Below are 13,461 nucleotides of genomic sequence, written 5' to 3' on the forward strand. Positions count from 1 at the left end.
CGAGAAATAAGGCGAAGCCTAAGATACATAGAAGACGAGCAAGAGGACGATAATTCAACCACAACCGAGGAGATGGCTGAAAACCAAGAAAATCAGCTACCTCCTGCGATTGCTGCTATCCAGTAAATCAGAATCCTGCTGCACGCACTATGTATGATTATGCTAAACCTAATTTAACAGGAACTGAGTCAAGTATAGTTAGACCCGCTATTACTGCCAATAATTTTGAACTGAAACCTAACACAATTCAAATGATACAATAGTTTGTTCAATTTGATGGTTTGCAGGATGAGGATCCAAACAATCACTTGGCAAATTTCTTAGAGTTTTGCGACACTTTTAAAATGAATGGCGTTTCTGATAACGCCATTCGCCTTTGGTTGTTTCCCTTTTCGTTAAGGAATAAGGCTAAACAATGGTTGAACTCGTTACCACGAGGGTCAATCACTACTTGGGAACAAATGTTTTTATTAAAATATTTTCCACCGGCTAAAATAACCAAATTATGTAATGATATCTCTTATTTTGTGCAGATGGATTTAGAAACACTCTAGAATGCATGGGAGAGATACAATGACCTTTTGCAAAGATGCCCTCACCATGGGTTACCATTCTGGCTACAAGTTTAAACGTTTCACAACGGCCTGAATCCTTCGACTCGACAAATGATTGATGCAGCCGCTGGTGGAACTATCAGTAATAAGACACCTGAGGCGGCTTACGAATTTGTTGAGAAGATGTCACTGAATAACTATCAGTGACAAGTTATAAGGACAAAGTCGATGAAAGCAACCAGTGTTTTCAACCTCGACACGGTTACTATGCTATCTAACCAAGTAGAACTCTTAAAAAAAAAGATTGACGATTTGTGTGGTTCTACTCAGGTACATCCAGTGATGAGGTGCGATTTGAATGGAGGAGGAGCATGCACAGAATATCAACCCTTCAACCCTAGTATCGAGGAGGAACAAGTCCAATATATGGATAACAATAACTCTAGACCCTAAAATAACCCGTATAGTAACACTTACATGCAGGTTGGGGGAACCATCCCAATTTCTCGTGGGGCGGTCAAGGAAATCAAAGGCCTCAACATCTTTCGGGTTTTCAACAACCACCTTACTGGTAAGAAAAAAAGCCGAACCCTGAGGAGATTTAACAAAATTCATCTCGGTGTCAGAAACTCATTTCCAGAATACCGAGACAGCCCTTAAGAATCAACAAGCATCAATCCAAAGGCTCAAAACTCAGATAGGCCAACTCACCAAACTGATTTCTGAACGACCACAAGATAGTTTGGCGAGTAATATTGAATCTTACCCAATTGAGCAAATCAATGCAATTACCATTCAAGATGCGGAAGGGTTCTCAGAATAATAAAGAATACAAAGCATAAAGAAAACCCAAAACTCCTAAAGGGGAATTGAAAAGAGATCTTCAGTCTTGATGATGAATCCAGCTTCTGAGATGAATCAATCGCCTTTTTTGGAGTAATTCCTTACTCCGTATTCTGTGTGTCCTCTTTTCTCCTCTTCTAGGGTGTATTTATAGGCTTTGGAATGCCTATGAGCCCTCAAAAGTGGCCTTTTCTAAATTGGACTCAACTTGGGCTCAGCAGGGACACGCTTGTGTGACACGCCTATGTGCGATTACTTCAGGCTGTGCTCGAGCCTGCCAAATTGACACGGTCGTGTGGTCTCCCGTGTGAGGATGTCCAGGCCGTGTTGATTTTGTACTTTGGCCCATTTTCTCCGTTTTTGGACTATTTCTCGTTCCTTTCGCTCTCCTATGCTCTCCTAAGAATAAAATCATGAAATTAAAGCATTATGAGCATCGAATTCACCAATTATCATGGAAAATCATCCATAAAATGTGTTAAACATGTGGTAAAAATATGTATAACTTACGGTTTATCAAATACCCCCACACTTAAGCATTTGCTAGTCCTCAAGCAAAATCGTCAACTCATAATCAAAATAAATTCTTCTCAACTTATAATTTCTATCGATAATATATCAAAATAATCTATAGGTAATCATACATTGAGAATTCAACTAAAAGAACATAAAAGTTTCAAACATTCCAAGTTGAGTATTTAATTATGCAACATAGGTGTCTTCCCTCATCTGAGTAATTACCTTTGATTTAGAATATCACAGAGTTTCACATCCTCACTAAAGGTTCACTCAAATCACTCAAGGTGTTCAAGGATAATAAATGAAGCACTCAATAGTCAATAGTGAAATGTCATTACCATAGGCTTGGATGAAAATCAAATCTCCACCACTATAATTTAAGATGATACATCAATCAAAAGGTCTTTAGAGGGTTTTAGTGAGACTTGGTTAGGGGGGCGTGGTCACAAGCTAAAAGAAAGGGTTAGAATCGAGATTGAATTGAAAAATTGCCTAACTAGAAAAAGAGTTAATATCACTTGCGTACAACAGAGCCTCTTCTCAGAATATGGAATTACTAATGTGTATACATAATTTTTTTTATTTATTTTTTTTAAGAACAAGTTAAATAACATAGGCTAACTTATTACAAACAAGACATAGCTAAGCAATTTCTTCAACTCAAATCTTGATAAAAATAGGGATCAAATTAATTTAGGGGATTTCAACAATAATGAGTTAAGGGTTAATATTGAGGTTAATACAAGGAATGGCTTGTTGGGCTCAAAGGGGTTTACTAAGGGTTAATCGTGGAGGTAGGCTTTTCATGGCATGAGTGGGTTAATCCTAAGTGCCTTAATCATTTTGACATATCAAATCAAATGGTGTTGTCTCGACATGCATAATCAAGCAACTTCTAGAATAACAGTTCAATACTGACGCACTCAAAGCAATAATAAAAGTGAGCATGAAAGGATTAATAGATGCTCAAAAGGCTCAAAAATCTCACAAAAATTATGGCTTTTTGATGTTTAGACTCGTGAATTCCAATTCAAAGTAATACCTAGACTTGGGGAAACAACCTATAATTTTAAATTCTTAAAAATCAACTTATCATGCCTGATTCTCTAATGTCTTAAAGTTTAAACAATCAATGCTTATATCAATCAAAATCATAAATCAATTAAAATTTATCCTAAATATGATATGAGAGCTTTTCAAGAGAACAAGGTGATCATTCAAGGATTTTTCTGATAATGAAATGAATGCCCCCGTACACTTAAGATGTACAAAGATAGGTATTATAGAATATAAAAATAAGATGGGGAGAGAAGCAAAACTTCCTGTATGATGAATTCCTCGAACTAGAGTTTTGGAGAGTAATCAGTTCGAGAGTGGAAGAGGATACTCCGGTGGTCGTAGAGGTTCATTAGTCCATAAGTCCTGCACCAAAAGAATATTATATCTAGTGGTAGCTATGGTCGTGGTCGATCAGGACATGGCAGTCATGGAGAACCTTTCCCGGTGGAGTTTTTAGTTCTGATGTGATGATGAGCTTAAGAGCTATTATTTAACTGTGATAAAATCAGGAAATTTTTAGGGGGTATTAGGAGAAATAATTACTCGTAAAGAAATAACCCAATTTGATAATTAATTTAACACCCTGAATTTGGGCCTAGAAATTTTAGGCCTTGAGCATGGGAGCGGTTGAAGGCAGCTTATAATATTTTGTTGTGCATGTGAATTTCGTTAATGAAGGCTTGTTTTAGTGGTTAAGTGTGTTGAGAAGTGTTGGAGAAGTCCTGGGTTCAAACCTGGACTATAGCAAAAATTTTGGTTTAAGGTGAATCAAAGCCTGGGTGTAGTAGGTAGGCCTTAAGAATATTGTTGGAGAAATTGTGCCACAAAAAGCCTTGTGGTCTAGTGGTAAAGTAGCGCCACATAAGAGGCAGGAAGGTGGCGTCATAGAGTTGGCAAGGAGGTCCAGGGTTCGAAACTCATGGCAATCAAATAGCATTTATTTTGCTAACAGGGGGCGGCAAGAGTTGGTGTTGAATTTAAACTCTGATGATGGAGGGATCCCACATCGGGAAGCTAACATAAGAGTGGATGCGAAGCTGGCTTTAAATAGAGAGAACCATAAGGAGAGTAAAGGTACCTTTCTTGGCTGATCCCTTTCGCTTTATGGCGTGCTCGTTTGGGTTGGGCTTCGGCTAAGAGTGCTCGGAGCGCGGATTAACTCCAGTCTCCTATCAGGTGTGTATTTCTCACTACTCTAACTGTAGGATGGCTACTTTGGGCCCGATGGGCCGAAAGGGGCCATGTGGGCCCAATGGGCCTACGGGCCCAATTGGATAAGTTGTTTAATTGTATAGTAAATATTGGACTAGGCTAGGTGAATCTCATATCTGTGGCTAGATTTAGGCTAAAAGGACCACACGAGCGTGTGGGCCCATTTGGGCTGAGAATGGGCTTTAGGCCCATTCATATTGTTATCCCTGTTTAGAATACTTTAGTTTACCAAATTACTAAAATACCCTCGACTTGTAAAATTACCAAAGTACCCCCGATTTACAAAATTACCGTTTTACCCTCGATTTACAAAATTATTGAAATACCACTATAGGATAGAATTACTAAAATACCCTTGTAGGGTAGAATTACAAAATACCCTTGTAGGGTAGAAATACTGAAATACCCCTGTAAGGTAGAATTACCGAGATACCCTTGTGGGGTAAAATTACCATTTTGCCCCTAAGGTGTTAAATGAGTGTTTTGCCCTTGTGGGCAAGTGACTGACTTGTACTGTGTGATTGACGGATTTGATTGTGAATATATGTAGGTGATATGAATGACTTGACTGTGATTGTTTGATTCAAATATGGGCATGACATTTTGCATACATGACATGTTGCATAGGTTGGGATTTTGTACAGAGGAAGATCTGATCTGTTAGGATCGCATGGTTGCTTGAAGACTGTTGATCCACTGAAGGCTTAAGAGCAGTATATTCGTACTGGTTTGATAAGGCCGTACGGGTCGCCCGAGACGACTGTGGACCGATCGATGGCTGAGTGCCGATCATGTTACCAAAGGTTGTGTGCCGTTATTATGGGCTTCGTATCGATATTGTGGGCTTCGTGCCGATTATAGACCCGTTATCGATGGCTTTGTGCCACGTATTCTGTTAAGTGGCTTTGCCACATTATCTAATTCTGGTGGCTCTTCCACAATTTTCTGTTATTAGCAACTTTGCTGCATATTGGTGTGTGGGCTGGGTGGGTTGAGTTATTCCCCACATGGTGAGATGGGCTGGTACGGGTGGTGTGATGGCTGGATTGGGTTGGGATTGCATTCACATTCTGATTCTGATTCTGTTACCTGATACTGATTCTAATTCTGTCACCTGATTCTCATTTTGATTCTAGTTCTGATAATGTTTCTTGTTCTGTAATGGGCTAAGGCCCATCTGGTACTGCCTGTTATAATGGGCTAAGGCCCAATTGATACTGAAACTGTAAGTAGGGCTGGGGCCAAACTTTTAATTCTTTTATATGACTGACTGTTCCTTTTATATAGTAGAGGATTTCACACTGAGTTTTTGTAAACTCACCCTGTTTATTAACCTTTCAGGTAATTTCAAGCCTTAGACAGATCGGAGCTATGAGGGGCTCAGAGGAAGCCACACACACTGTTTATGTTACAGTTTTGATTATTACTTTTAAATGTTTTTATGTGGGTTGTAGTAAAGCCGTTGTAATTTTCTGGATTTCAAATTTGGAATTTTATTTATTGTTCTTATAATTGCTAGTATTAGAACACGTTTTTCCAAAGCAACTACTGTTGTTCAAAACATCACGTATCCGCAATTGTTTTTAAATTAAGCTTCCGCAACAGCCAAGATTTTTACAAAGTTGTTAAGAATGTTATTCAGCTGAGGTTTTCTAACAAGATTTAAAAATGGTATAAGTTTTTAATTATTAAGAAGGGTTTTTAATGGAAACATGGTTTTCGAAAAACACTTCAATGTGACATGCCAGATTCGAGCCAAACTTCAAGGCCGGGTTTGGGGTGTTACAATTAAAAATAAAATTCTAAAATCTAATAAAAATAAAAAGTAGTTTTAATAAAAATAAAATAAAATAAATAAATATTTTTAAACATCTTCATCGTTGGATGGTTCGCGATGTGAGACTGGCGATGAGATATGGAGGTGCTGACAAATCTGCTATAGACTAGCATCAATGTTGTCAAATCGTTGAAAACACTACTGCTCGAATCGGGTGAGGCACTCAGAGATGTCAGTATATGAAGCCGCCGCATAAACTGGACGAGAGGGTGGTGGTGGCTGAGTCGGTGGGTCCTCGTGCTACGAAGGGACATCATCAGGAATGTCCTCGTAGGCCTCCTCCTCGGTAGATTGGGTGAGACGATATTGAGGAGGGTAGGTTCCTCGGCGCCTCTCGATCATCCTCATGCTAAGCATGCTCGAGATGCCTTGTGGAGACATCTGGCCAATAAGGGTCAAGGATGATTCTTGGGCCGAGGTGTCGAGGAGCCCGAAGTGTTGAGCCAATCGCGTCACATAGGGGCCAATGGAGATGACCCACTTCCTACACTGCTCCGTCTACTACTGAATCGCAAGGTCGATGACGTGCCCGTGCGACATACACCATAAGAAGTAGGCGTCGTGAGTGTTGACGATGCCAGTGCTCTCTCGCCTTCCTGTAATTGTGTGAGCGAAAATGGTGTGTAGGTACCTCAGGGATGGTGGGAGAATTGATGCCTTAGAGCGGCTAGGATTGTAGGAGGCTGCACCAGGGGCCAAAGTGTGCCAGCACTTCGAGGGAGAAAAATGTATGTGGCAAGTGAGAGCATGTAGTTCATTTTTCTTCTTAAACTCCTCTGTATATATGCCTAGTGCAGCACTGAACTCCGAGATGCTTAGTTGGCGAAGTAACCCCCTAGACGAAACTGGACCGTGCCGGGATCATCGTAATTTGTCATTACGGTCTGAAGATGGAACGTTGAGCATAGTTCCATCGTGAGCTCTAGGTATATTAGTTCGATGATCCCAAAGAACAGCTCCCAAGGATCGATGGTTAGGAGGGCCCGAATCGCATCAGCCATCTGAACTTGTTCTACGGTAGCCCAGTAGATGCAACGGCCTGCAATTAAGGGTAGGGCCCAAAGTATTTGGAAAAGCTCTTCCTGAGGCCCTTAGGGGAACTGCAGGAGAGGGTGACAAATTTTCATGGTTGGACCCGCGGAAGATGACGCTCCCTTCCTCTTCTTCGAGGTACGTACGGTAGTTTTCTTTCCTCGTGAAGACAACATGGTACCTTCGATTTAGAATTATCAAGTCATCTTAATGAGTGGTCAAAGTAAAAGAAATGCAATTTTCAAATAAAAAGTAGAATTTCAGCCACAACCAAACATAACTAATATAATAATTTCGTGACATTATCATTGTATGAGAATAGGCGTAGTAATGGCATGTGTAGGATAAAAGGGTGAGGCTTTCCTAACAACTTGTTTTAACATGAGAAGTATGATAAATAATCGAAGAATACAAATTAAATGATAGACATTGGCATGGAAATATCATGAGAATAAGCATAGTAAAGTCATAGGTATGAGGTTTCCTTAATAACTTGATTTAACACGAAATGTATAATAACTAACCTAAGAATGCAAACTAAATGAGCAAAATGAAAAATAGTTCAAAAGCAATGAAGATTATGCTAATAATAAGCATTAGTAATAAGTAAAATAGAAGTGAAAGGAGTAAACAAACGCTAAGGGAGAGAGATTGAGCGTCAAAAATGGAGTGGGAAGTGGCGCATGGGCGTGGCAGGGAGGTCGTGTGGAGTTGCAGTGGCTAGGGTTAAGGTTTTTGAATGGGGAAGAAAGTGAATAGTGCAGGGTATTTATAGATTTTGGGGCACACGGCCAGGGCAAACACTCGTGTTCCCTAATTTCAGCCCGTGTGATTCGCGAATTTTAAATTTGGGCACGTCTGACATTTAGTACACACCCGTGTTCCTTAGGCATGTGGGTGCACACAGTAGTGTTGCACAGCTATGTCTAGTGTTGTTCGCTTCTCCCACTCCCGTGTGGTAAATCCCTACGCTCGTGTCAATCTAATTAACACTCTAGGGTTGCATTAACTCGATCTATGGATCCCCTTATTAGGTTTCACCCTAATCCGGTAAAATCTTGTCACCCTATGTCTAGGAGCGCAATCAACTCTGCTTAATTATGACAAATGTATTCTTAGACAGGGTCTATTCCTCCTCTGAATAAGAGCTTATCTTGAATCACTATCCTGGGATATCAAAACAAGAATTAAGAACACATAATTAAGAACAAGTTAAATATTTATCATACAATTCAGAAAATAATAACAAGATTCATCTTAGGTTTCATTTCCCTTAGGTATTTAGGGGATTTAGTTCATAACTAAATAAGAAAACATCTCAGAATAATAAAGAATACAAAACATAAAGAAAACCCAAAACTCCTAAAGGGGAATTGAGGAGAGATCTTCAGTCTTGATGACGAATCCGGCTTCTGAGATGAATCAATCGGCTTTCTTGGAGTAATTTTTTACTCCCTATTCTGTGTGTCCTCTTTTCTTCTCTTCTAGGTGTATTTATAGACTTTGGAATGCCTATGAGCCCTCAAAAGTGGCCTTTTTCGAATTGGACTCAACTTGGGCTCGGAAAGGACACGCCCATATGACACGCCCGTGTACGATTACTTTAGACCTTGCTCGAGCCTGCCAAATTGACACGATCGTGTGGTCTGCCCATGTGAGGAGGTTCAGGCCATGTTGATTTCGTATTTTGGCCCATTTTCTCTGTTTTTGGCCCGTTTCTCGTTCCTTTCGATCTCCTATACTCTCCTAAGTATAAAACATGAATTTAAAACATTAAGAGCATCGAATTCACCAATTCTAATGGAAAATCATCCATAAAAGGAGTTAAACATGGGGTAAAAATATGTATAAATTATGGTTTATCAATGAGACACACTCGTGCCTTGAAACCGTGGTTGAAACTAAGAATGTAACACGGACGTGCAACACGCCCGTGCCATCCACCGGTGGTCGACACTGTCAAAACGAGCACTGGTGTGGACCTATATACACCGGCGTGGGAGAAGCGAACGAAGCCAGACACGGCTGTGCGACATGGCCTTGTGCACCCACACGCCCAAAGAACATGGGCGTGGGACAAATGTTAGACGGGCCCAAATTCAAAATTCGCGAAATACATGGGCAAAAATTAGGCCACACTGCGTGTCCCACGGCTGTGTGCCCTAAAATCTATATAAACCCCTAACTATTCATCATCTCCCTCCCTAAAAATCCTTAATGCTAGCCGCTGCAACTCCACACGCCCTACTCCCTTGCCCGTACGCCACCTACAACACTGATTCTGACACCCCAAGCTCCTTCCTTTTGCGTTTGTTTAGTCTTTTCTCTCTATTTCTTTAAATATGTTGCTTATTTCATGATTTCTCTACTCTATTGAACTATTTTGAATGAATATTCATAGTTAGAACATTAAAATACTTATGCTTGTTTTGTAAAAATTTTGTCATTTTAGTTACTACATTATGCTATAGTCTTTCATTTTTCCTTGCTCCCATGAAATTGATGCTTACCCGCATGCATTCATTCATTATTCCCATAATCCTATAACTTGATATATTTAGTTGTTTTAGTTTGTATCATCTAGTACGTAAATCTCATGAAATATTCATATTTAGTCTTGATTTTCCATACTATTCTTGGGGCATATTGGTTGAACTTCGATTTTTTAATGCAGGTACAATGTCGTCCTCACGTGGTAAGAAGATCATTATTCCCACCTCGAAGAAGAGGAAAGGAGTAGCGTCATCCTCGGGTTCTACCACGGAGATTAGGCAACTGTTCCTCCAGTTTCCCTAGGGACCCCAGGAGGAATTATACCAGATATTACGGGCCCGACCCCTAGGTGTGGACCGCTGCATTGACTGGGCCGCACTCGAACAGATTCAATTGGCTGACGCGGCCTGAGCCCTCCTGATGACTGACCCATGGGGGCTCTTCTTTGAGATCGTCGATCCAACGTATCTCAAGTTCACATTAGAACTTTGTTTGACGTTCTATCTTCAGACCTTCATGACCAACTTCGACAATCCTAGAACGGTTCAGTTCCGCCTCGGTGGCCTAGTACGCCAGTTGAGCGTACCTGTCTCGGCCACCTACGATCCTAGCCGCTCTAAGGCATCGGCTCTCCCTCCATCCTTAAGGTATCTACACGCCATCTTGGCTCACACTTTGATAGTGAGACAAGAGAGCACCAGCGTCGTCACCACCCACGATGCCTATTTCTTTTGGAGTATGGCAAACGGGCACGACATCGACCTCGCCTACTTTATTGCCTTCGCCATTCACCACCAAACAGAGCAGCACAGAAGAGGGGTCATCTCTATCCTATGTGACTCGATTGGCTCGGCACTGTGGGCTCCTCAACACGGCAGCACAATCATCCTCCCTCACTCTCATCGGCCAGATGTCCCCACAGGGCATCTCGAGCATGCTAAGTATGAGGATGATCGAGAAACGACGTAGCACATACCGCCTTAGTACCGCCTCGCCCAGTCCACTGAGGAGGAGGGCCCAGAGGACATTACTGATGATGTCCCTCCACGTCACGAGGATCCACCGACTCAGCCACCACCTCCCTTCCGTCCAGTTCATGGACAGCTTCATATGCTGACATCTCTGACGCCTTACTCAATTCGAGCAACAGTGTTTTTAGTGCTTCAATAACATTAATGCTACTCTACAGCAGATTTTTCAGCACTTCCACATCTCATCGCCATCCCTACCTCGTGAACCATCTAGCAATGAAGATGTTTAAAAACTTTTATTTATTATTTTATGTTTTTACTTTTATTCTATTTTAAGACTAGTTTTTATTTTTCTTTAAGCTTATTTTTATAAGGTTTTATAATTAGTATTTTACAATTCTTAATTTCGGCTATTTCATTACGAGTAATTATGTTTCCTTATATTTCTTAAAAAGTTCCTGATTCTATCACAGTTATAAAGAGCTCCAAAGCTCATCATCGCATAGGAACTAAAAACTTCACCGGGAAAGGTTCTCCACGACTATCATGTCTTATTCAACCAGGATCATAGCTACCACCAGATATAATATTCTTTTGGAGCAGGACTTATGGACTAATGAACCTCTACCACCGCCGGAGTATCCTCCTCCACCCTCATCATTGCTTTGGTCGATTATTCTCCATAACTCCAATTCAATGAGTTCATTCATCATTCAGGAAGTTTCACTTCTCTCCCTATCTTATGATTATAAATCTATCTTTTTCATTATATCTATCTTTGTACATTGAGGGCAATGTACATCTTAAGTGTGGGGGTCTTTTATATCATCATTAGAAATCCCTGAATTCTGTCTTCTTCTCACGTGAATCACTCATATCACTATTAGAATGAATTTTAATTAACTTATGATACCTATTGATATGTCTTGAATTAAAACATAGGCATTTATGCATTGATTGTTTAAACTTTAAGACATTAGGGAATCAAGCATGATAAGTTGATTTTTAAAGAATTAAAAACTTTTAGGTTGTTTCCCTAAGTTTATGTATTATCTTGAGTTGAAATTCACAAGTTTGAACATCAAAAAGCCATAATTTTTGTGAGATCTTGAGCCTTTAGAGCATCTATTATTTCTTTCATGCTCACTTTTATTGTTGATTTGGGTGCGTCAGTATTGAATTGTTTTTCTAGAACTTACTTGATTATGCATGTCAAGACTACACCATTTGATTTGATATGTCAAGATGATAAAGGCACTTAGGTTTAACCCATTCAATCCACAAAAGCCTACCTTCATAATTAACCCTTAGTGAACCCTTTTGAGCCTAACAAGCCATTAATTGATTCACCCTCAATATTAACCCATAACCCATTATTGTTGAAATCCCCTAATTTGATCCCTATTTTTGTCGAGATTTGATTTGAACTAATTGCTTAGCTATGTTTTGCTCTTCTAAATATGTGACTTGTTCTTTAAAAAAAACAAATGTACTTCAATACATATTAGTTGTAATTCGTCATTTTTTAGCTTGAATGTTAATTCTATATTCTGAAAGGAAGCTCACTTGTATTCAATTGATAACTAGTTATTTTTTTAGCTAAGTTATTTTTCAATTCAATCTCGATTCTAACCTTTTCTTTCAGCTTATGACCACACCCCCCAACCAAAGCCACATTACAAGCCTCTAAAAAAGACATTTTTGATTGATGTACCAGCTCAATATATAGTGGTGGAGATTTGATTTTCAAGCAAGCCTATGGTAATAACTTTTCATATGGACTAATGAGTGATTTTATTAATATCCTTAAAAACCTTGACTGATTTGAGTGAATCTTTTATGAGGATTTTAAACTCTGCGATATTTTAATCAAATGTAATCACTTAGATAAGGGGAGACACCTATGTTTTCGTGATAAAATGCTCAACTTGGAATATTTGAAACTTTGATGAACTTTTAGTTGAATTTTCAATGTATGAATACTTATGGATTATTTTGAGATATTATTGATAGAGATTATAAATTGAGAAGAATTTATTTTGATTGTGAGTTGAGGATTTTGCTTGAGGACAAGCAAATGCTTAAGTGGGGGGTATTTGATAAACCATAATTTATACATATTTTTATCCAATGCTTAACACATTTTATGGATAGTTTCTCCTTAGAATTGGTGAATTCGAGGAGGACGCAGAGTAGGAAGCAAGGAATTACTCAAGGAAACCCAATTGATCCATCTCAGAAGTCGGATTCATCATCAAGACTGAAGATCTCCCTTCAAGTTCCTTCAAGAGTTTTGGGTTTTCTTATGTTTTGTTATCTTTATGCTTTTGAGATGTTTTCTTTCATAAGTATGAACTAAATTCCCTAAATACCTAAGGGGAATGAAACGTAAGACAGATCTTGTTATTATTATCTGAATTGTATGATAAATATTTGACTTGTTCTTAATTATGTGTTCTTAATTCTTGTTTTAATATTTTAGGATATTGATTCAAGTTAACGATCTTATTCAGAGGAGGAATAGACCCTGTCTAAGAGTAAAATTGTCATAATTAAGCGGATTTGATTGTGCGCCTAGAGATAGGGTGACAAGATTTTGCCAGAGTAGGGTGAAACCTAATAAGGGAATCCATAGATCGAGTTAATGCAATTCTAGGGTGTTAATTAGAAAGAGATTTCAATTATTCAACCTAGGGTTAGACGTTATTAGTCTCGAGAGGGATAATAATATAATTCAGGGTCCCAATCAATCGAATTTTCCTGAAAGTAGTTTCCCAAGTTTACTTTATGTGCATTCTTAGTTAATAATTAGTTTAGATAACCAAACCTCTTAATTTTTAGGCTAGATAATAAAAATGAAGTAAATACTAGTACTCGTAGTTCCTTTGGGTTCGACAATCCGGTCTTGCTGAACTATACTATTGTTCGATAGGTACACTTG

At 39.2% G+C, this 13,461-nt stretch overlaps 1 non-coding gene across 1 annotated transcript; it reads right to left on the minus strand.

The window, feature by feature from the left end:
- Nucleotides 1–500: 500 nt before the first annotated feature.
- LOC121230011 (small nucleolar RNA R71) lies at nt 501–607 on the minus strand. Its single transcript, XR_005927963.1, has one exon. It is a non-coding gene; the product is annotated as a small nucleolar RNA R71 (small nucleolar RNA).
- Nucleotides 608–13,461: the final 12,854 nt, after the last annotated feature.

This window comes from Gossypium hirsutum, chromosome A05, assembly GCF_007990345.1.
Source record: "Gossypium hirsutum isolate 1008001.06 chromosome A05, Gossypium_hirsutum_v2.1, whole genome shotgun sequence".
In the NCBI taxonomy this organism is placed as follows: domain Eukaryota; kingdom Viridiplantae; phylum Streptophyta; class Magnoliopsida; order Malvales; family Malvaceae; genus Gossypium; species Gossypium hirsutum.